The sequence below is a fragment of the Choristoneura fumiferana genome, chromosome 8, assembly GCF_025370935.1.
Source record: "Choristoneura fumiferana chromosome 8, NRCan_CFum_1, whole genome shotgun sequence".
NCBI lineage: Eukaryota > Metazoa > Arthropoda > Insecta > Lepidoptera > Tortricidae > Choristoneura > Choristoneura fumiferana.
The window spans coordinates 18169834-18193396 of NC_133479.1; the positions used below are offsets into that span (position 1 = coordinate 18169834).

Sequence of the window (23563 nt, forward strand, 5' to 3'; positions counted from 1 at the left end):
CTATGTTATTCACACCAGTTGTTGTTAAAACATCTAAATTACAATCCAACAATAGTGGTATACCTTTGCGTCACGTTAGACACTTTTTCATCCACATTTCACTTACTGGGTTACAATTCCAAGGTATCGCCTTCACCTCGTACTCAAGGTCGGTCATTATTTGTGCTTCCGTATTTTTTGTTATTTTAACACAGTTCAAAGACACGGTTAAGTACAGAGCAAATATGGTGAAGGTTAAGAAATATCTGACAGCCGTGAGTTCTAGAACTTTATCGAAAATATAAAAAAAAATACAAAAAGATTCCAAAAACCAATCTTATAGAACTTTGTCGATGTTGTATAGTAATATATTATTGTTTTTTGTGTTTGGTGGTGGTACTGTTGGGACCGTTAATAAATCATTTTTCTTTCTTTCTTTCTTTCTTTATCTCTACTATAATGCAATGCAACATCCGGCGTTAGCCCATTACGAATTGTGAACTAGGTATACGCACACAATACGATTTTTGATAATACCTGCATTTTCCGCATCCTATATCATGATCATCATGTCAGCATCACGACCACTGCTGGACATAGGCCTCCCCCAAGGCTACATATTAATTTTATTTTAACTAATTTGGTTGAAAATTGGGTTAAAAGTATATATTTTTTGAAAATTATTTAATCTCTATCTTTATAAAACGCTTTCGTCGTTGCATGTGACGTCACATGCAAGTACTTAAGTATTTTTCGGCCTTATCTTGAATTTCAAACTTTTAATAACTCTGTCACATGCAAAGGAAAGGTAGCTTAAAAAATTGTATTTCTGTTCGATAAAATGCAGTGTCGAGTCGAGCTATAATTTATAAAAGTTATAAAAAGAATATTATACAGTATCGATCGATACACACGCATACCTAATAACCTGAATATTAAGCATTACGCGGTGCAATTGATGGATGATGAATGAATTGGGGCGGTGATGAATTTTAAGTTCTTTGTCTGAAATAATATCATACGTAACATATCTCAAATCGCTTAGCATTCGAGTAAGGTGTGTTTAACTGAACCATTGGCCTTGATAAACAAATAAAGCTACATGTTCTTGAATATAAACGCTAGCAAACCAAACGGTTGGCAAACGTGTTTGTTTATATATATCTTTAAAGTACTTAAAAGTAAATTAATAATGAACCTACCCAGGTTTAATCAAACGATGTACTGCTAATATTACTTCGACGTTTCGACCACATCACAGCGACTATCAAAAAAACGTTGAGGTAATTTTAAATACAAACGTTAACCCTGGCGTGATTCTTAGTTATATAACTATTTTTAATATTAATTATAATTGAAGTTGCGAAATTCAGAAATATTTTATTGAAAAGTCATAAAGGGTTGACGATTTTATAAACTTTATTTTTTTATTCTTATATAGCTCATACCTTTTTTCGGGCGTGATCGTCTGTCGACAGCATACCACTATCTTTCGATTCTGCTTGTTTTTGTATCGTATGTGTGTACGAAATCTCAATTTGGTTTACTAAGTTTGTAATTTTAATTACATATGTAGCTACTAGAGCATTGAATTTATAACCTAACATGTGTAAATTGGTTGTAATTTGTAAAATATAATCAATTAATACAGAATTACTTACAACTCTATGTACTTTAGTCTGTGTACTTAAAATTATATTTCTAGGCATGTCCAAACGGATTTCTTAAAACTAAATTTGGGAACTATCATTCCTAATCAAAATGTAATTGTCCCGTATAACTGGCGCCTAGTTCATTATTTAAGGCATACGAAAAAAAAACATATACATATGTCAGGACACTTGACACCTTGTTCTAGTTCCAAAGTAAGCAATGCTTGCATTAGGGTACTAGGCAATGGATACACACATACTTAAATGGATAGATTCATACTTTAAATATATATTAAGAATAAGCAAGAAACTTTTATGAATAATACAAAATAACATACAAAGACCTAACTTCACAACTTAATTATCCAACTGCACTTCGTACGCAACCTCGTCAAACCAGTTACAATTCGTTTAGTTACAACCGATACAGCTGTTAATTAATTCATTCTCTAGCCATATCAGGATTGTTGCCTGTTTTACTGGATCACTCAAACCCGGTTTAGACGTGCAAGTAAATGTTTATTGCATTACATCGGCGCTCGATAGACTACTTCGAATTCGTTCGCTTTACGGCCACGCAATGTAATCCAACTTGCACTGTTAACTGTTATACAAATAAAACTGGTGTAGGGGTAGCGGGAGCGGTTGAGTGTTCATAATTGGTGACATCCTGTGGGAGTATTGACAGGTGCTTTGAGTATATGGTATCCTAGTACCTTTTCTGGCTTGATTAACGTACTTTTTACGAACTATTCTATCATTTTTTTTTAGATTTTGTTACCCTAGTATTTTTGTTGACTTAATTGTCGCGTTTTACTAGGTTTTTGCATCATCTCTGCATATACGTCCCGCAGCTGGGCATAGGGATCCTCTTAGAATGAGAGGCTTGGGCTGTAGTTTCTACCCGGTCTACCGTGAATTGGGATTTTCACAAACAAGTCCACAGGATGATGTCATTTATCTGCTTTCTCCCTCTTTCCCCTGTTGCTTCCTTTTTTTTTCAAAGATCACTATCATGTTGAAAGCCGCAATCGATAACTGAAGGATGTGTGCAACCACTTCCTCCTTCGTTAACGCGATCTCCGTTACCTACTATATGTGAAAATGTATCATTAGACATATAAATCTATTTGTTTATCAGTATAATTACGTTTTGATTGTATGTCTTTTAAGTTGCGCTTATTAGGACGGGAATGTATTTGGCATTAATGTCATCCTTAATTCTATCATTATCTAATAATAATTTATACTTACAGTTATTAACAATGTTATTAACTATGAGTTAATTAACTTACTTACGTGTATTTTAATTATTTAAAATACAATACAATACAATTACTCTTTATTGAAAATAATAATGTAGTAAGCAGTATTCTGCACAGAAGTGCATAGAGAAATAATTACAATTCAATTTATTTATTTAACATAGATCGTTCTCGAGAAACTGAACAACATTAGTTCAGCGACTTTTAAAAATAATGGATTCTTTGAATTTTCCTTTTTTTTTCAATTAAATACTGCTGTCAATGTACGCCATCCTAGAACACAACTGACGTCGCTTGTCACGCTACAAACATCAAGCATTTTGCTTTACTTACATTGCTTCTTCGAATAAACTTAAAAGTGTAATAAACATTAAAAAACGAATTATTTTTAAAAGTCGCTGTACTAATGTTGTTCAGTTTGAGGAGTATGATTGTTTTAATTATTTGCTCATATTACAGGCCACACCCTGTATATTATAAAGATATAAATTCTGTGTCTATAAAATTATACTTATTAATAAAAATCTCCACTATCCCTGAACTTTTTTCCTCCGGCAAATTGCATACAATAGCTACTTGAAACGAGACTGATTGATTGACTCACCAACGCCCACGCGGAAAACGAACGGATTTTTTGATAGTTTCACGTGATAGGGAATTTATTTCTACTGCGACAGAGCCAATGTGCAAATTGTTTGTGTGTCACTGCCTATTAAAGAATCCTACTAATATTATAAATGTGAAAGTTTGTAAGTCTGCTTGTTTGTTTGTTTGTCACGTCTGAACCGCTGAACCAATTTAGATGAAATTCGGTGTAAAGATAGCCTGCGTCCCGGGGAAGGACAAATAGTTTTTATCCCGGAAAACTGCACAGTTCCCGCGGGACAGTGAAAACCGAATTCTACGCGGACGGTTAACGGCTAGTGCTAACTAAACCTAACTTAATCGAGATCTATCAATTTGATAAGGCTTATTATTATCTTCGTGATGTTGGAAGACTTTGACTCCTATAATAAAATTAACCATTTCTCAAATTAGGCAATCCATGATCTAACAATAACATTGGAACATTTCCAAACTGCACTGTAACGGCACGGATCCATTGACTCCATATACAGAAGGCTTTTTGTTTGAAGCTAAGCAACATGACAGAAGTCACGTAGAGCACTTGAATTGCAACTAAACCTGTATATTTAATGCTTATTGCATTTAATTATCAACGTATCGATGCTGCTGCAGTTTGCCTTGGCAAGGATACCTACAAAATAATAGACGCGAGTATGACGACGAAGCTCTGCTAAACCGTATTGAGAAATATTGATGTGATATAATTTAAAGTTATACCTGGGCGATCTTTTTTTGTTAAATCGTGTTTTTTATTGAAGAGGTTACGTATTGATATAGCTTTATAAGTTAAAGCTTAAATAAATAAGTGGATATTAATTTTAACAGAGAAGATAATACTTATTTTAATAATTGTCTAATTGGTTAAAAATAGAATACAATAGTGTGGAAAGAAAATAAAGAAAAATAGGTCTCGTACAAAACTTAAGACACCAACCAATCATAAGACAGATCTATCGAAACTACCGATGTTATTGGGTGTGAAACTTAGCCTCAGTAAAAACATACAGGTATACATACAGCAATGCAGGTTGTTAGGTACACAAAAACTTAATAAAAAGACCCAGAGATAAGATCCCGCATACCCAAATTTCGTCGAAGCCAAAATAAATAAATACACAATAAAAATGATCGTGCAAAGATACAAGATTAATTAAAAATTTTACGCATGATGCCATATAAATGCAAAATACTTGCAAGATAAATGAATTAGAAACAATAATTATTTGCTGATACGATGCTATTAATGGTAACGGCGACATTGAAGAGAGCTACGAGTATATAAAATTATGCGATTACGAAAAAGTCTATGTAGTCAACACAAACAATGAAAAGTATTTAATCTCATATAATTGATGCAGAAGATGCGTATCTGTTAAAAAAAAGTAGAGCAGGGACATTTAGAATCGGTTGGTCAAAGGAGCCGCTACTATTTTGGATCGATCAAATCTTTTTACGATAGATAGATTTTCAGAGATAATGAAATAATGAAAATTATTGGTCCTTATGCGCAAAACTTTATCACGATGACATTGTTTTGAGGCTAGTTTTATTGAAGAGTACGTTATCTTTTCCCGGTATTCCATACTTGTGTATTGCTAAGATTATCTGCTTCGTTAGTTCCATTACGTCATTGTCCATTGTCATCTGTTGGTGCAGTTTTAATACAGCAAGACGATTAATAATCTAATGAGCGTTCTTGCGAAACCTTGACGCATTCTGTTAAGAAGGAAGTGCCTCCCAGTGAATCATCTTCATCTTAAATCTTTACGATGTATCACTGTGTCAACAGGGTTAATAACTCTACCAACATTGCAAAATTAACCTACATTTATTTCAAAATGTTGAAAATCAACACTGAAAACAAAGAGACTAAGGTGCTGTTTCAAAACCCATTGATTAATTTTAACAGACGAATAATCCGTCAGTTAAATTTATTCAATGGATGGTGAAACAGGGGGTCGGTTAGAGAAATTTATAATTTTTTTGATAACTCGAAAAACTTAAACCGAATCTCCGTTATAATTATCTTACTAGTTTAATTATCAAACTGCTAAATCTTGAACATAAAATTAGCGCGAGGCTTGAGGTTTAAATGTCTCAATAAAGCGAAATAGACAGACTACTCACATAGTAAGCAGACTGGCTTTTGCCCGCGTATTTACTCCAGTAATTGAACTCTCTATCTCATGGGAATTTTGGGAAAGAGGATGTTAAAGGAAGCACTATACAAAATTCAACTTCGCAGTTATTAGTATCGATTGTGCCTTAAATGTTTTGCCTTATACATCCCTGACAACATCCTTCGGTTTTAGGTAGTAATTTAACTTCTATAGCTTATAGTTCTAGATGCTATTATTAAAAAAAAACATGAAAAATTAAATTGATTTAAGTAACATTACTAATACTCCTCTTCCTACTCTATAAATGTTTGATAGCATGGCCTTACTGGCTACTTAATTATCACTAAACTCAAAACCGGTCCTTATTTTCTGATTTGTTTACCTGCAGGGCTACTACGAAACTCGAAACTCGAAGTTCGTGTCGTGCGGTCTCTCTGGTACTTTTGTATACTATTTAATACGAGAGCGAGAGGGACGGTACGATACAACTTCGAGTTTCGTAGTAGCCCTGCTGCGCCTGAATTGTTCTGATCAAGCCATCACGTTTAAAAAAAATACTTTCTCCTTATAGTTTGCAAGGATTTTAAGTAAGCGTGGTCTTTTATCTCTGTCCTTTTATTACTGCTTTTTGCTCACTAGAAACACTTGTTTGAATCGTGCTTTACTGCCCTGGCCTTAAAAACGTATAACGTCTAAATCCTCAACAATAGACTCTTTAACCCACTTATACCGATATTTATTCCGATCGTTTGCTACTAACCATCCCCGGAGGCACAAATCTTCTTCATACTACGTGACTAGAGCGCCGGTGAAATCGAATCCTACGTGATCATAATACTCAAGGGATACAAAATGCTAGGATTCATAAATTGGATCAGATAGCATTACTAATTTAATTAAAGCACGAAGGTTGCACGCAAAAAAAGTAAACCGTATATGTCAAGGGTAGCCACTTGAGCTTAGACAATGTCCTTAATGATAAATAACACGTGGATAGAAGCAAATGTTTTAGAATTTTGCAAAAATACGTACCAGTCCTTGTATCCTAGGAAACATTGTCACTTGTTCACTGTTCACTGATTGATCACAGCACGATAACTTGAACGAACACACACTATGCCGCTACGTGCGCGATAGTTGACGCGTGAGACGCGAGTGTCGGTCGGTGTCGTATTGTCGGCTGCGCGGGAGTGAATCATGGGAGGGGGAACTGCCCTTTATCTTTTGTTTTGCGGAATGCGTTGTGCACTGTGCAGTTCTGAAGACTCTACGTTTGCTATTTCTCTATCAACTGTGCGAGGCGGTTGTTTAGAGTGATATAGAAATATAATGTTGTGCTTGAGTTGCATCATGAAACGAACTCTATGTAGTTTGTAAGGGAACATAATTTTTAAATTCTATTATACCTAAGATAAAAAAAAAATTGGAATCACCGGATGGGATGCAAAACCTTTTCTATCTATCTTTTCTATCATACATGATGTATGTTAATTTTATTGTTTTAGAGAACACTGGATATTTTCATAATTTTATTTATATTTATTTATACGTTAAAAACGTACCGTAGATAAAAACTTCAGTAAAATTCATTTATCCTTATAAATGGTAAGTAATTCATTTATCCTTTATCTATTATTTTTATTTTTAACCCCTGACGCAAAAAGAGGGGTGTTATAAGTTTGACCGCTATGTGTGTCTGTCTGTCTGTGGCACCGTAGATCTTAAACGGGTGGACCGATTTGAATACGGTTTTTTTATTTGAAATCATGTCTAGCGATGGTTCTTAGACATGTTTCATTAAAATTGATTCAGACATTTTTGAGATATTGAATTTTGAAGTGACAAAGTCGGGGGTTTTTCAACTTTTTGTTTATATTTGCACATACTATTTGTAAATCGTGCGTTAAAATCCGGGTTTTTCGTAAAGAGACTTCTTCATCTTCATTACCGTTACGCCCGACCTCGTATCCTAAAAAGGATTCAAAACATCGCAGACGATGACTAACGAGAGCAAGCGCATGTATTAGCAATATTTTGTCTACAATGCTAATCACTCGGGTATGTGTATGAGCAAGCACGCGCCACTGTATCGACGAAGACCTGGGATCATTCCTTTTATAGATTTTTCAATGGTTTATTACCTCGGTTTAAATAAAGTTCTCTATCGGATGGCATAAAATTATTTGTAATATTTTTGTTACGCATAATTGCTTTCAGCCGAATTAGCGATGTGCATACTCATCATTACGCATACTTTTTACTCATAAAATTAAAAAGCATAAATACAGAAAGCATCATCTTCATGAAGAATAACGTCAAATAGCATAAATACAATAATTCATAATAATAAATTTGCATCATTACAAAGTGCATAGCCACAATCACGAGCCTGATGCACTACGTGAAAAGGTTACTTTTGTGTTAATTTAGGAACTAAGGCGAGGTCGACGGAGGTCCTCCTTTTTCTGCGTTGGATATTATACTAACCTAAACTAATGTACCTAACGTCATCTAACCTAACCTAATATTTTGTTGTTCATTTATAACCAATAATCAATAGGCCAAACAATAATATGCATAATGTATATAGTCTAATACAAATTAGTCCAACTGAAATTATTCTAATAGCTAATATGCCAAAAAAGTAGTAGGCCAAAGTATAACTATGCGACAGTACTATTATGCCAATACAAATTATGCCAAATATTATTATTATTATATTGAAGGGGATCTCTTTAAATACATACTTGTAAGTCCCATCATAGGGTACAGATCTTTTCTCAGAACCTCACACACGCCAATAAATTTCTTTGAATACGTTGGTCTCTGCTGGTTACACTATCTTTAAATAAAATAATCCATAACGGGTAAACCTGTACAAGATCAGGAAATTTCTAGTTTGAGACAGCAATAAGAAAGAAATAGAATCGCTTTTTATCAAGAAATAATTACCTATTAAATAATTATTAAGTTCAGATCTCATTATCTAAGTTGTGAGTAGAAATCATTATTTCTAATGCAGTTTTTAACGCATTTAATTTAAACGAAGTGCCTACAGTCGGTGCCCTAACATAATTATCCACTTTTCTATGCAACTAGTATGAAAAAGTGGATACATAAGTTAGGGAACCCACCGTACCTACCCAGTTAATTGAATTTTCTTTAAAAAGTATTAAAGTCGCTTCCCGCCGTCTGTCTGTACATATGAAAACTTAGATATACATGTACTAGTAACCTTACTCTTCCCACACTTCAGTCTACTCGTGACTACGGCCACTGTAATGTGGCCGAAACGTCGAGGTAAATATTACTCGTGTGGTTAACCACGTCGGCGTGATAAGTCCCGTTTGTGGTATTTTGACTATGAGTGAAAATCACAAACGTTAAAAACTTTATAACCTAACTTTAACCAAAAATGATCGAGAATTAAGATAATTAATAGTCAATGAAAGAAAGAAAGAAAAGAAGAAAATAAGAAAATAATTTATTTATAACAGCAATGACACATTAAGGCAAAGCAATGCGTAGTAAAACAGTGTAGACGTTCTTTCCACGCATCAAAATCCGTAGCATGCTTTACATTTTCATTAATAATTATAAATAATTCATATTTTTTCACAAACAATTTACTTATTTTATTTTAAAGTGGAATTTGAGAATAAAAAACGTGAATTGCTTATTTCCATCGCCAATTACTTAGCCTTTCTAGGATTACGGCGAAATTTGGCAATTAACTGAAATTGTAGCTACACTGCAAAATTTCTTCCGAAGTAAACAAAGTCCTTATTATTTTCATTTACAAATAAATTGGCCCTTAATATTTTTAATTACGTCTTGGGCGTAAAAGATTTTGGTGGAAGTTTGCTCAGAATTTATTCATTCTATGCTTAAAATGTTAAGTGAGATTAAAAATACGATTGGTGACTTCATTGCATTTATATGAGTATTTCCATTCAATGGACAGCTTGAACATGAATAAAACATAATTAATCGGCTTAAAATAAGAACAATAGTACAAGTTAACAAAGTCAAGGACGGTATCAGTTTACACAGATGGTTTGTTGGTGTTTTTTTTTTAAGGGTCAAAGACACTATGTCTTCGCCTTTGTTTACTTGTTTTTAGTTTTTAAATTTAATATGAGGTGCTTTTACAAGATGGGGCGTGCAGTCGGGAAAAATCAATAGGGGTCGACTGGGAAAGGGTCGACTGGGAAAGGGTCGACTGGGAAAGGGTCGACTGGGAAAGCAGGACTTTTTAACTCGCAGCCAGTTGTGGCACATAGTTCGCCAGCTCTTTTGAAAAGATAGTAAGGTTTCTCAAAAACTTTTTTGATTAAGCGAAGATTTCCGGAAATAATCGCTCCCAACGTAGCAAAAATTGTGTCCGCCCCCTCTATCTTGTAAACCGTTTGTCCAAAAAATATGCAAAAAATATGAAAAGGTAACGCTTAATAAATACTTTCAAAGAAAATTGGTTTCAACATGATCGGATATACCGTTTTTGAGTTATTGCCGAAAAACTGCGCTTCTCAACAAAAGGACGTAAGTGCCGTTAAGATACGCTCTTTTTCTGGTAATAGATTTTAAGACTGTAGTAAGTGTTTTATTTGTGTTATAACGCACATAATATTACTTGTTTTTTTCGAAGTGGCGTCGGAACCCTATCTTAGGCGGGTCCGGCACGCTCTTAGCCGGTTTTTTTTTTAGGTTGTTCCTCATCGGTTTCGTCCTTGACTGACTCCTTTCATTACAATTTTAAGCCCCTTACACTAGCTACAAGTTTAGCTAATACATGTGTGTTACTACCCGACTCGACTACCCGAAGGAAAGTTATGTTTTTTCGAGCAGGGGTATGTTGGCTATTTCTTTGGTCCCAGTAACCTAAATGACTGGACAGTTTCCAACTTAATCTATACCTCATAGAGTTTACTAATGCCCAATGAGCAGCTGCTAACAAACCGCTACGTTAAAAATCTTAAACCTCTATTTTTTAAATCTAAAATATTTATATTCGTGAATTTACCGATTTCTAGGTACAGCAGTAAGCAGGTGGTAGGACCATGTGCAAGGTCCGCCCGGATTGCTACCACCATCTTGCTCGGTAATCCTGCCGTGAAGCAGCAGTGCTTGCACTGTTGTGTTTTGGCGTGGAGAGTAAGATAGCCGGTGAAATTACTGGCACTTGCGGTATCCCATCTTAGGCCTCTAGGTTGGCAACGCTTCAGCAATCCCCCTGGTGTTGCAGATGTTTATGGGTGGTGGTGATCTCTTACCATCAGGAGACCCACTTGCTCGTTTGCCATCCAGTACTATAAAAAAAAAAGTTTTTTTTTTCAATTTACCTGTGTCTTACACACGTCAATGTAAATGTCACATTTTTTTTCTAGTCACGCAACGAGATTAGTTCTAATTTTTTACTAAACATAAATACATTTAAGCGCATCAAAGTGCATTAGAGACAACAGAATTATGTTGCACCTTAGACATTATCTAGCTATCTGGAGTACCTGTCTTCTAGATTACGTAAGAAAACACTTCGAGTACTTTAAGCGTTTTATGAGGCACTAGACTGTCCTTGATGCATTATCGAAACTTTGTTGTTCTATTTTATGCGCTTATCTATCGTATAACTGTTTTTATTGTGTATTATTCTTATATATCTACATATAATAAACCGGAAATTATGACCAGCCTAAGATAAATCAAACTGATTAATTAGAAAAAAAAGATTTTCTGAATAATTTATTGAATCAGGCGTTACTTTGCGGAGGTCCATATCAATGAACTAAAATAATTTCCTTGCTCACCCGCGACCTTACGATAGCTAAGCTTATGCAAAATATGCGTGTTCATGCAAAGATTTTCTGATAAATATTGTTATTGCAAAATAATAAAACCAAAGTCAATTCTTTCGAATATCTTTTGAAAAATAAAGCAATTTCATTGAATCTTAGTTTTATTGTCAGTTGAGATTCCATTTGCGAAATGCAAACAACTTTGAAAAATCTGTGGCTCGCGACTAAATAAAAAAACTACGCATGAGTGATATACGTCAGAAAAGTTTTCATTTACCGCCATGTTTGATGTTCACTTTGTATTTTTGCAAAGATTAGTTAGTTTTGTTTACAATATGTATGAAGATAAAGCAGTGTATATAACTTACCTAGTGCCATCCACGAAGGCGCATAATTTTGTCAAAATTAGACATTAATGACATTGTAATCAAACTCAAACTCAAACTCACAACATTTATTGACAAGAAACACACTATAACATCACAACAAAACACAGTAAAAACATAAATAGGAAAGAGAAGAAAATAAGAGATATTGTGCTGTAGTGTGATGCCAAAAGGACTCAGCTCAGCATATGCCGTAGCCCTGTAACCAGAGCTGCAGCGCTGGTAATAAGAACCACAGCACGCGTAATCGTGAATGACTCTATCTAAATATAATTACGTATTAAAAAAACTCGTGTGCTGTTATTATGAAACTCGCCTATCGGCTAGTTCTTGCTTGTTTATGCTTCTCATTATATAACTGTCACACATAAACTACTCTTGTCATAGTAGTCTATGTAAGTTTGTACGAGTAAGTTCTAGTAATACTTAGTGGTAGACCTAGTTTGGATCTTTGATTAACCTATCGATCTAAATACCTTTTAAACGGGCATTTATGTATTTTGGGGCTTTTGGGGGGCGAATAATCGATCTTTTTTTTAAATTATTTATTTACTCAAATAAAAAAACAAAAGAAGTACAGAAATACTTATAAATATAAACCTCTGCCAAACTGCGTAGCAGTTTGTTGGCAGAAAGTGTAAATTAAGTCTCTTCTTAGGGTATCTGTTTTGGTCTTATCTCTGGGAGCGGGAAATTTTTATCTTTTAAAAAAACATCGAAATGAAACTTTGGGGTTTCACTATAATGTCCATGGAAATTGTCTAACATGATAATTAGGTAATAATCTTCGCGTGAAATTTTGAAAAACCTTGACAGGGGTGTTTGGTTGAAGGTTTTTAGACGGGTTTTAGCCAAATTCATTTCGTAATTTTTTGTACGTGTACTAGTTTTTAACCGTGGCTTTGCACGCGTAAACCATTAAGCTTTTAAAATTTTAGCCCACTATTACTAAAGAATTAACTAGATAATATTAAGTGAAGAACAATAAAGTGCTTCTGCAGACCATACTTAGATTTAGATGCTGAAGCAAAAGGTCTAAACATTAATAAAAGAAGATTTAAACAAAGGAAGGTTTATCCCACGTGCAACCACTGGTTTTTGCAATTACTATTTTGCAACTTGTTGAAGAGGTTTATTATTATTTTCTATAATAATTATAATATCGTCTATTGAAGGGTAAAAGTGGAAAAACTTTATAAGTTTTTATGTAAAGATAAAAAATACTGCAGTTGTGGACTTCTTCAAGGTAATGCGTGAATAAATAAGTTTTAAATATTTAGTTGGGTACAAAAAAACAGTAAGCGTTCAAATAGACCTTAGAGAGTACATCTTAGGTTAACACTCACTAATAGTGATTAGGATAGTTAATGAACCAATTCTGTGTGTTTGTCAAATTTTCTTATATGAGTCATTAAGGGTAATAGGTCTGTTTATATTTCTTTGTCTTCAACTTCATGTTTATATATGACTATATGTTTCTCATAAATAAATAAAAAAGTTATTTTTTTAATGAGTGCATATTTTGTAGATTGTATTGTTATCCACATAGCCCGAAGAATTGCGAAACTAAAGTGGCAGTGGGCGGGGCACATTGCTCGCAGGACTGATGGCCGATGGGGCCAGAAGGTTCTCGAATGGCGTCCGTGGACCGGGAGACGAGCTGTCGGTAGGCCTCCAACAAGATGGAGCGACGACTTGGTTAAGATCGCGGGATCGCGGTGGATGCGGAAAGCACAAGACCGGTCTGAGTGAAGAGCCTTGGGGGAGGCCTATGTCCAGCAGTGGACGTCTTTCGGCTGACATGATGATGATGATGATGATTGTTATCCAAACTAAACGAAATCAAAGAAAGGAAAAAAAACATTTATTCGTAACAATTATACAAAAAAACAGAAGATAACTAAAAAATACGTATCACAGACTTCACAGTCATTCGTCCCAAATCAGTATATGCCGCCCGTGCGAACGGCGCTGGTCTTCCTTTGGGACCATATCAGGACAGCATACCTATAACACATCTACAACAAAAAATCTGTATCAAATTTTGAATCAATCCGATTACTAGAAGCCAAAAAATAAAACATTTGATACCAGCTAAATAAGCTATTCCCATATCATGCTCTGTCAAAATCTTCGAGACAGCTCTAGCACGGCCGGTTTGAAAAGTGACTGCGGATCTCCCTAAATACAAGTGTAACAAGAGGCAAAACCACTGGTAAGACCAGTTTTCTTTGATTTTTTTCTGCAAATAAGTAGGCACTGATTAACAATATGTGCGTAGGTACATTCATAGCTTTTTCTTGACCCACTGTAGACCATTTTCACAGTAAGTGTCATGGTAATCTTCCTTCTCAAGCAATGCGATGTCGCTGTAATATTAATGTACCATAAAAAAGTTCCATCGTGAGACAGTTTACTTGGTTCAATTGTATTTCATAAACGACCATGTTTTAAACACTTATACAGACGAGTAAGCGACGTTGCTCATTTAACATTGGCGGACTTCCACGTTATTTTAAAGCTTTGAATAACACGACCAAGAAACGACCAGAGGGTAAATATTCAGCGTTTTTGCGACGTTTTCTTTCGTATTCCGTATAAAAATAAAGATAGTACCGATTTTAAGTCTAGCTTGATTAAATTCTTGCGGCTTGTCCTTCCGTTGTGCTAATAAACGTGGAGTGGTATACCTAGTGCCATCCACGAAGACGCGTTATTTTGTCAAAATTAGACATTAATGACATTGTAATAAGAACCACGGCACGCGTCATCGTGAATGACTCTACCTATAGTGACGTTTTACCGAGCGGTTTAAGAGAAGTCTCTTCGTTCCATTCTCCATACAAACGTAGTCCCGGCCTCATTTGAAAACCAGGCAACAGAAATAAATGAAATTTTGTAAGTATGGACTAGACGTAATTATCTATGCCTGTAGTTTTTCAAATTTTCATATAAATGTGTAATATCAGAATTACAGGAGCTCAAAAGTCGACAAAAAAAAGATGTCAACTTTGCACGAGAATTATAGACTAATAAAGCATTTTTACAAAAATCGAAAAAACCACAGGCATGAAAATATAATGAATATCTTGATTGTAAAATATCATTGATTTTTGTGCTCTACTTTTCGAATAATATGAGGACAACGAAACCCAAAATTCAACCTCCCAAATCTTGAAAAGCCTACCTACACAGCTATCTCGTTGCAAAAGGCCCCATGCCGGGACGGCTGCGAGCGCTTATGTCACGAGTGATAAAGACAGCAATATCCCAAACGAATACCTAACGCGGCCGTGTGGCCGGCAGGGACACTTCTCTTAAGCGCTCGAATATTCGCCCTGTAAAATAAGTTGATCAGTTTCGGTTTAGCAATACAAACTCTTGTTGACAGGGTGCAAAAGTGTATCAGTTTTCAAAAGTGAATCAAAATTCAATTTCAGTTGTTGCTGGACAATACAATTGATTAAATTAGTCAGATTAAAATAGGTATATTTATAGAATATAGAAAACGTTTATTCGCATTTCGCTAATTACATAAACATTTATCGGATTCTTTGATGAAATTAAATGACAAACTTTATGTATGAAAACTCCAATTAAGTAACACTTAATTAAAGTTAATGTATAATTTTTTGAGCATTAAATGAGCTTCAAATATTAATGTTTAAATTAATTCCAATCCACGATAAAATATACTCAATATGACATCGGCCACGGCTGTGGAAAAATCGTCGGAAAAATACGCAGTGAGCATCTACTTTGCTTAACCTTTAACCATGGTTCAAATATTATAACTAAAAAACGATTAGTAATTTTCTTATGACTATGACTTAACTTCCATCATAATGCGCTTGGTTTGGAAAATTGTTAGCAGGTAACCTATCCATTCAATAGGGCTAAATTAATGAAGAAAAACCAGCCAAGAGCGTGTCGGACACGCCCGAAATAGGGTTCCGTAGCCATTACGAAAAAAATAAGTAATATTTTTCTAAGGACTTCGTATTTTATACGGAATCTTCCATAGTTTAGGTATATTTTATACCTTAGGCTGCTATTTACTCTTAAACTACTAATAATTCTCAAGCAAACTTAGCCGTTATAGTTTTCCACACTATAGGGATGGATGACAAAAAAAATCATCCCCACTTTACGGCTATGGGAGCTACCCTAAAAAAATTTTTTTTACAATTTTTTATTGTACTATTTTGTCGGCATAGTTTATATATATATATATCCGTGCAAAATTACAGCTTTCTAGCATTGATAGTCCCTTAGCAAAGCCGCGGACAGACAGACAGACAGACAGACATGGCAAAACTATAAGGGTTCCGTTTTTGCCATTTTGGCTTCGGAACCCTAAAAACCCGCGGATAAAAATGGGGGTTTCGCCCCAAAATTACTGAATCAGTTCTTAATAATGTACCTAAATTAATGTATGAGTTAGATATTTAGGTTTTTAAGTTGTTACACGAATTTAAGGTTAAGAAGTAAAATATCGAATGTAAATAAATTTGTCATTGCGATAAAATGTATAATTAATGAGCTTATACGATTCCATATAAAACCTGAAAACAAATAAGGAAACTGTATAAAATTACGCCGCATATGAGGACTAAATGGTGTTGGAATAATTATAAATGAGGCATGTTGTTGTAAAAAATGATATCATACAATTTTTTTGTGACGTTAATAATTCCATGGAAGGCAATGCAACAAAATTGTTTATAAACTCATTGAAATGTTTTATAAAAGTAGTATGATGCAATTATTTGTGGTTACAGTTCTAATAATAATAATAATTTATTTATTTGCATAGAATATCATCATCATCATCATCATCATGTCAGCCGAAAGACGTCCACTGCTGGACATAGGCCTCCCCAAGGCTCTCCACTCAGACCGGTCTTGTGCTTTTCGCATCCACCGCGATCCCGCGATCTTAACCAGGTCGTCGCTCCATCTTGTTGGAGGTCTACCGACAGCTCGTCTCCCGGTCCGCGGACGCCATTCGAGAACCTTTTGACCCCATCGGCCATCAGTCCTGCGAGCAATGTGCCCCGCCCATTGCCACTTCAGTTTCGCAATTCTTCGAGCTATGTCGGTAACCTTAGTTCTACTGCGGATATCATCATTTCTGATTCTATCCCGCAGAGAAACCCCGAGCATAGCCCTCTCCATAGCTTGAGTGACTTTGAGCTTCCTCATGAGGCCTATCGTTAGCGCCCACGTCTCAGATCCGTATGTCATCACTGGCAACACACACTGATCAAGGACTTTTGACTTCAAACACTGCGGTAATTTGGATGAAAAGACACTGCGAATAGCATAGAATATTGGTTACATAATATGGATGTTATAGGTATACAGTTTGATGTCCAGGCATATTCTGCTGCTCATGCAACATACAAATATCGAATATTTATTGACTCATTCTAAGGCTATGAATATTTATCTAGAAGTCTAAGGTTACATTCAGTGTCAAACTGGTTATACTACAGAAAAAAAATGGCAACGTCAGTAGAAATACAATAAATATGGTTGTCAATATGAATACAATCACTATTTATCAGAATTAAAAAAATCAAGATTGGTTTTTTTGGAATCTTTTTGTATTTTTTTATTTCAATTCCAAATTTTAACTTTTACGACGAATTTTTTTTTTACTTTTTTGTTGACCATCAGTGGTGTAGCGGTATAGCACGCGGTACGGATTACCGAGGACCTGGGTTCGATTCCCAGTGATGGTCTTATTTTTCTGGTTTTTCTGTGCATCTATATTTCAGTTTGTATTTTCAATTAAAAAAATCATTTACTGAGTAAAAGCAATGTTGTATGAGATACTTGTCTAATTTATCTTAGGCCTTGTTTACATTATTCCAGTAAAATCGACCCAGTAGCATGACACTGCGGCGCTTGACCGATCTTGTGTAACTCGTTAGGATTGTAACCTCGCAATGTATCACTACTGGAAGATTTTACTGGACTAATGTAACTAACCTAACCAACAAAAAGTTGTAAAACCCCGACTTTGTCACTTCAAAGTTCAATATCTCCAAAACGGCTGAACCGATTTTGATGAAACATGTATAAGAACCATTGCTAAAAAACCTGCTGTCAAATAGAAAACAGCATTCAAATCCGTCCACCCGTTTAAGGCCTACGGTGCCACAGACAGACAGACAGACACACATAGTTATAACACCCCTCTTTTTGCGTCGGGGGTTAAAAAGAGTCTTAGTCAAGTAGTCCGAATTTTTCATTTGAGCTGTAATTTTGTATCATTACAGATTTTTTCCGCTTTCGAATGACATTTTTGAATGATGTTATTTGTGATACGATAAGACATGATGTACTTGCAATACAAGTATGTGATGAACAAAATTTTCTGTCTAGAGATAAACAAAACATCGTTCACCAAGTATGGACTACTAAAAACATCGGTGTTCGGTAAACTTCTAAGGTATTCATCATCTTGATTGTGTCACAATACAGGAAAACAACTAAACCGGGTCATTCTCAATACGTCTTATCTTATCTTATGTTAACAACCTGATTTGTATAATTTAGGGCAACGATTGTTCTAGTTTTATCAGATACAAATGTGAATATTTTATCAGATAACGAGGTTGTTAATGCGAACGATAAAATCTTATCGAAAAGCGACAAAGAGGCGGTCGGGTTTACAAACAAAGTTCATTGTGTTTCGTATTGTCGGATTATCGAATAAAAGTTTGAAACTGAGTTAAGAAGGAAGAATCATAGTATGGCAAGTCTGCGCTCTGGCAACCCGTGGCCTATAAAAAGGACAACAAAGTGTTTGACGAATTGTAAATGCGGAAAATTAACAACAAATTATTTGATGAATTGTAAGTCAAGAAAATTAATGTCTTAATTACACTAAAAAGCCAATACTGAACAGACTTCAAAGATTCGAGGAATGCAACGTCTTTCAAAATAAATGATTTAGCTTTTAGTTTAAATCTTATCAATGCTACAAATAAATACAAATCACAACAATCAACAAGTTTGTCAATTGTGTTTTGTTTCTTTTCTTTTGTACAATAAAGAGTTTACATACATACATACATACAAATATTCTTTATTGGTCACCAAACGCAGTACAGAGACATTATAAAATAAAAAAATTTGGTAGACAATAGGCGGTCTTATCGCTAAAAAGCGATCTCTTCCAAAGATTCACTTTTATTTCACCTTATGTTAAATGTAGATTAAACATAAGATGTAGCTCAAACGCAGTAGCGGTCAATTAATTTTGACTTATTGAAACATAAATAAATTATACCTTAAAAATAAATGTTGGAAGAAAAATGTATACTTACCTTTGCAGTTCGGATTATCAAAGATGAAGCGAAACTTGGCATAGGACGCTGTTTTGCAATAGTGTGTTAACCCTGATTAATTCTGCAATACAATATCAAATCAACCCTTAGAAAAGAATTTTAACAGTTGACATTGTATTGCTGGTTAAAGCTGCGGGTTCACGGTGGATCAGGCCGCTGCCAACCGAAGCAACTGGAGGTCTGTGGGGGAGGCCTATGTCCAACAGTGGACGTCCTACGGCTGAGATGATGATGATGATGATGATGATTGTATTGCAAAATGACAGTGAGTTGACTCAGTATTGCAAAACAGCGTCCCTGTCGAATTATTATAATTAATAAGTAAATCGTTTCATTCAAGACACGAGAGCTCTTAGCATTTTGTTAGTAACAAAAACCTTTAGGACTGGTATCGATAATGATAATAATTAGAAATTGATAGTTACAAGAAAGAATGTCAACGTTAATATTGAATTTGTATTCAAAATTTATAATTTAAATTAAGTAATTTAAAGCTATTAGTAAAAAAGCCGTTGGCCTAGTGGTTTGACCTATCGCAGATTCAAAACCTCTGAGTTTTTCGAAATTCATGTGCGAATTACATTTGAAATTTACCACGAGCTTTGCGGTAACATCGTGAGGAAACCTGCACAAACCTGCGAAAATTCAATGGTGCGTGTGAAGTCCCAATCCGCACTGGGCCCGCGTGGGAACTATGGCCCAAGCCCTCTTGTTCTGAGAGGAGGCCTGTGCCCAGCAGTGGGACGTATATAGGCTGGGATGAGAGATGAGAGTAAAAAATCCGATTCACTTCCCTACAATTAGATTTAGATAGTGTTATTTGCTAACCATTATCCTACTAATATTTTAAATGCGAAAGTTTTTAAGTCTATTTGTTTGTTTATGTGTTTGTTTTGTTTGTTTGTTTATCATTTATTATCCTACTAATATTATAAATGCGAAAGTTTTTAAGTCTGTTTGTTTGTTTATGTGTTCGTTTTGTTTGTTACTCACGTATAAACCGCTGAACCGATTTAGATAAAATTCGGTATACAGATAGTTAGAGTCCCGAAAAAAATGCACAGTTCCCGTGGGATAGTGATAACCGAATTCTACGCGAACGGAGTCGCGGGTAATAGCTAGTTTTAAATAGACACATTGTCATGCTAAACAGCTGAAGGTTGAGAGCAAGTCTCAAATTCTCTTCACGCTTAAAATTTCAACTTGGAAAGTATCACGTTCGAACGCTTCGTGGAAAATCTGTGTAAATATTTGAATGTGGGAAAGGGTTCCGTTGAACCGTCTAGTCATGATTAATAAGTGGGTCATAGGATATGAGATGACGCATCGGTTTGACGAGACGACGTCATAAACAGAAAAGTCGGATGTTGGGCGTCAGAGATGTTGTTCAGGATTTGCATTTGATTATTTGCTAATTTTACTTTGTATATTTGTGAGCATTAAGTAAATTATAATATGTAAAAGTTTAAATTCAAAGTTTTAATCAAATATTAGATCGAGTTGTTGCGTTTGTTTATCGGTCGGTACAGGAACTAGCAAAGTCAGAATCGGAAAACACAATTTCTGTAAATGCTCTCGATAGATTTGAGTTATAAAGTAGCGTTTAGAGTTTTTTTATTTATTTTTAAATTTATTTCTGAACTATAAGAATTTTTACAAAATTTTTAGCAATGTATGTTATTTAATTTATATAATGAATTGGGATTTAGTCGCTTTTATGATTAATTTTTAACGCCCGACGCAAAAAGAGGGGTGTTATAAGTTTGACCGCTATGTGTGTCTGTCTGTCTGTCCGTGTGTATGTCTGTGGCACCGTAGCTCTTAAAAGGGTGGACCAATTTGAACGCGGTTTTTTATTTGAAAGCCAGTTTCCTAGCAATGGTTCTTACATATGTGTCATCAAAATCGCTTTAGCTGTTTTTGAGATATTGAACTTTGAAGTGACAGTGTTTTTGTTGGTCAGGTTACATACTTTTGAGGCAAATACTTTTGAGAGCTATGCCGCAAACGATTTTGTTCGGAAAATTGTTTGGACGGAGCTAGCGTTGAAATATTTTGAAGTGCCTCATGCACCTATACTGCTTTGTTTATGTCAAGAGATAAGAAAATCACTACAGAAAACTTTTACGCACATTGTCAAATCTTGTTTAATTGCTAAGTCGTCGTAATCATGATGTATGTATGTTATGTTGGAATTCAACAAAAACAAATCCGTCCTACTCTAACTTGTGGTTTGTATGACTTTCTCTTTTACTCACATGGAGACTAGTTTACACTGTCAAGTGTTCGCTGTTTTTATATGCGTCTCTATCCTGAAGAGAAATGCATTGGTTTAGTTTTATTATAGATCACGCTGTTTAGTGAGTAGTACACGACTCTCCTAACAACATATTAAAATAAATATAATTTAATTGAATCTATTGTTTATGTTAATATCCCATAACCAATATGTTATTTGCCGTTTTTAATACAAAGGCGAATGATTCGTCATTCGTCTATTTTTGACCTAATTGCCAGAAAGGCTTGTCTGATGCAAACATTTCGTAGAACCGCTTAGTGTGTCACTAGGAATTAGTGAACTATGGCCGATAAGGTATAGTTAGTTAGTAAGGTATTACGTAGTTGATATTTCAAAATCTTTTGGGCGATAGGTATAGTCAAGGCCATAAATGTATATACAACCATAGCATCAAATATTATATATCATACCTTATTATTAGTGGCATAAAGGTGTATAGATATTTTTGATGTCTTGGTAATGTACATACCTAAGCTACTTATATTTTTATGCCCTTGACTATACTCTTAAATCAGAACTATTAGATATTGTGCGGGGATTTCTCAGTATATTAGGTACCTTACCTATGTGTCAACAAAACCGTCCTATATCATAATAAAAATATCTTTCCCTAAATAAAAAACAAACGAGAAAGTAAAAAGTTCATAAACGATAAAAATAGTGAAAATAAAATTATTTGTGAAAATGTTAAGACGTATAAAGTTACTGATTATTATGTTAGAACAATAATTGTAAAATTAAAGCAGAATTATTGCTATCACAGCCATTTGCTAAAAAAAAATCTAATTATAGTTCAATAGTGCCAAAATATACCGAATCGAGATTTTGCTGGAAGTGACCTTTACATAAAGGTGTAGAAAATAGACAAAATAGGAATATTTTTTTTACATACAAAACTGTTGCCATGTCAGAGTCTACTCGTGTACACGGCCACTGAAATGTGACCGAAACGTTTAGGTATAATAATTATCACTCGTTTCTCTGAGCAAATTAAAATAGTTTAACAGTCATCACATCGTGTACTGCTGGGCACAGGCCTCCTCTCAATGAGAAGTAGTTTGATTGGGAATACCGTTGAATTAGGTTTGTGCACTCAATTTTTCTTCAAAGCTCGTGGTAAATTTCAATGTAATTCCGCATAATTTACTGTGCCCGGTGATCCTCTGCTTTAGGTCAAATCGGTATATAGTTTAAAACAGTAACGATATTAAAATATAGTAGTCTCAATTTAAATTTATACTCTTTTGTATCGTAATTGACATAATTTAATGAAAGTTTGGTAAAACAGTTTTATCTGCGCCTAGTTAATTATATTTGCAAAAACTTTTGTCGCTTAAAGCTCCGACCATTTGCCAGGCGCGTCGCTTTATTCGAAAAATTCGTTGATCTTCGGATTAATTTGAGCGTCAAAATCTGGAGACTTATTTTTAATTATCTTTCTTAATCTAACTGTCAACAACAAAACTTAAGTTGGAAAGAGTCTGATCCTGTAAATTAAAAGTTTCCCGGCGACGCTGAAAGCTTTCCGAGTGGATAGCGGTTTTATTCCCGTCTAGGGAAAGCTCAGACAGTCCGACGATTTCATTATGATATTAAATGTCAAATGTTATCATTTCTTTTATTAGACGCAATAGATAGGAACTATAGTTAAATTGTGGGGGTTGGAACTTTTCATTTAGATAATTTATTTAATCAGGCGTTACTTTGTGGAGGTCCTTTATCAATAAACTATACTGGCTTTGTTAGCCGCGACTCCGTTTTCATTTATCGGTATTCCGAAGGAACTATGCAATTTTTTGGGATAAAACCTATCCTATGCCCTCCCCAGGACTCGAGCTCTCTGAATTTAATCTAAGTCGGCTCAGCGGATCAGACGTGAAGAGTTAACAAACAAACGAACAGACATACAAACTACAGCATTTCATAATATTAATGGGATCACTGTGTTCACCCGACCGTACGATAAATTCACTATAACAGAAAATAACAAATTTATAATCAATAGGGCGAGGTCTCTGTCTAACACCGGACGTTTTATGGCTGATATGATTGTGATGATGGAAATCAATAAGTATGTAC

At 34.8% G+C, this 23563-nt stretch overlaps 1 protein-coding gene across 4 annotated transcripts in view; it reads left to right on the top strand.

Moving 5' to 3' along the window:
• Window positions 1-23563, top strand: part of Ac76E (adenylate cyclase type 2 Ac76E) — a 200061-nt gene that overhangs the window by 138781 nt on the left and 37717 nt on the right. The gene's annotated exons all lie outside the window — the stretch shown is intronic.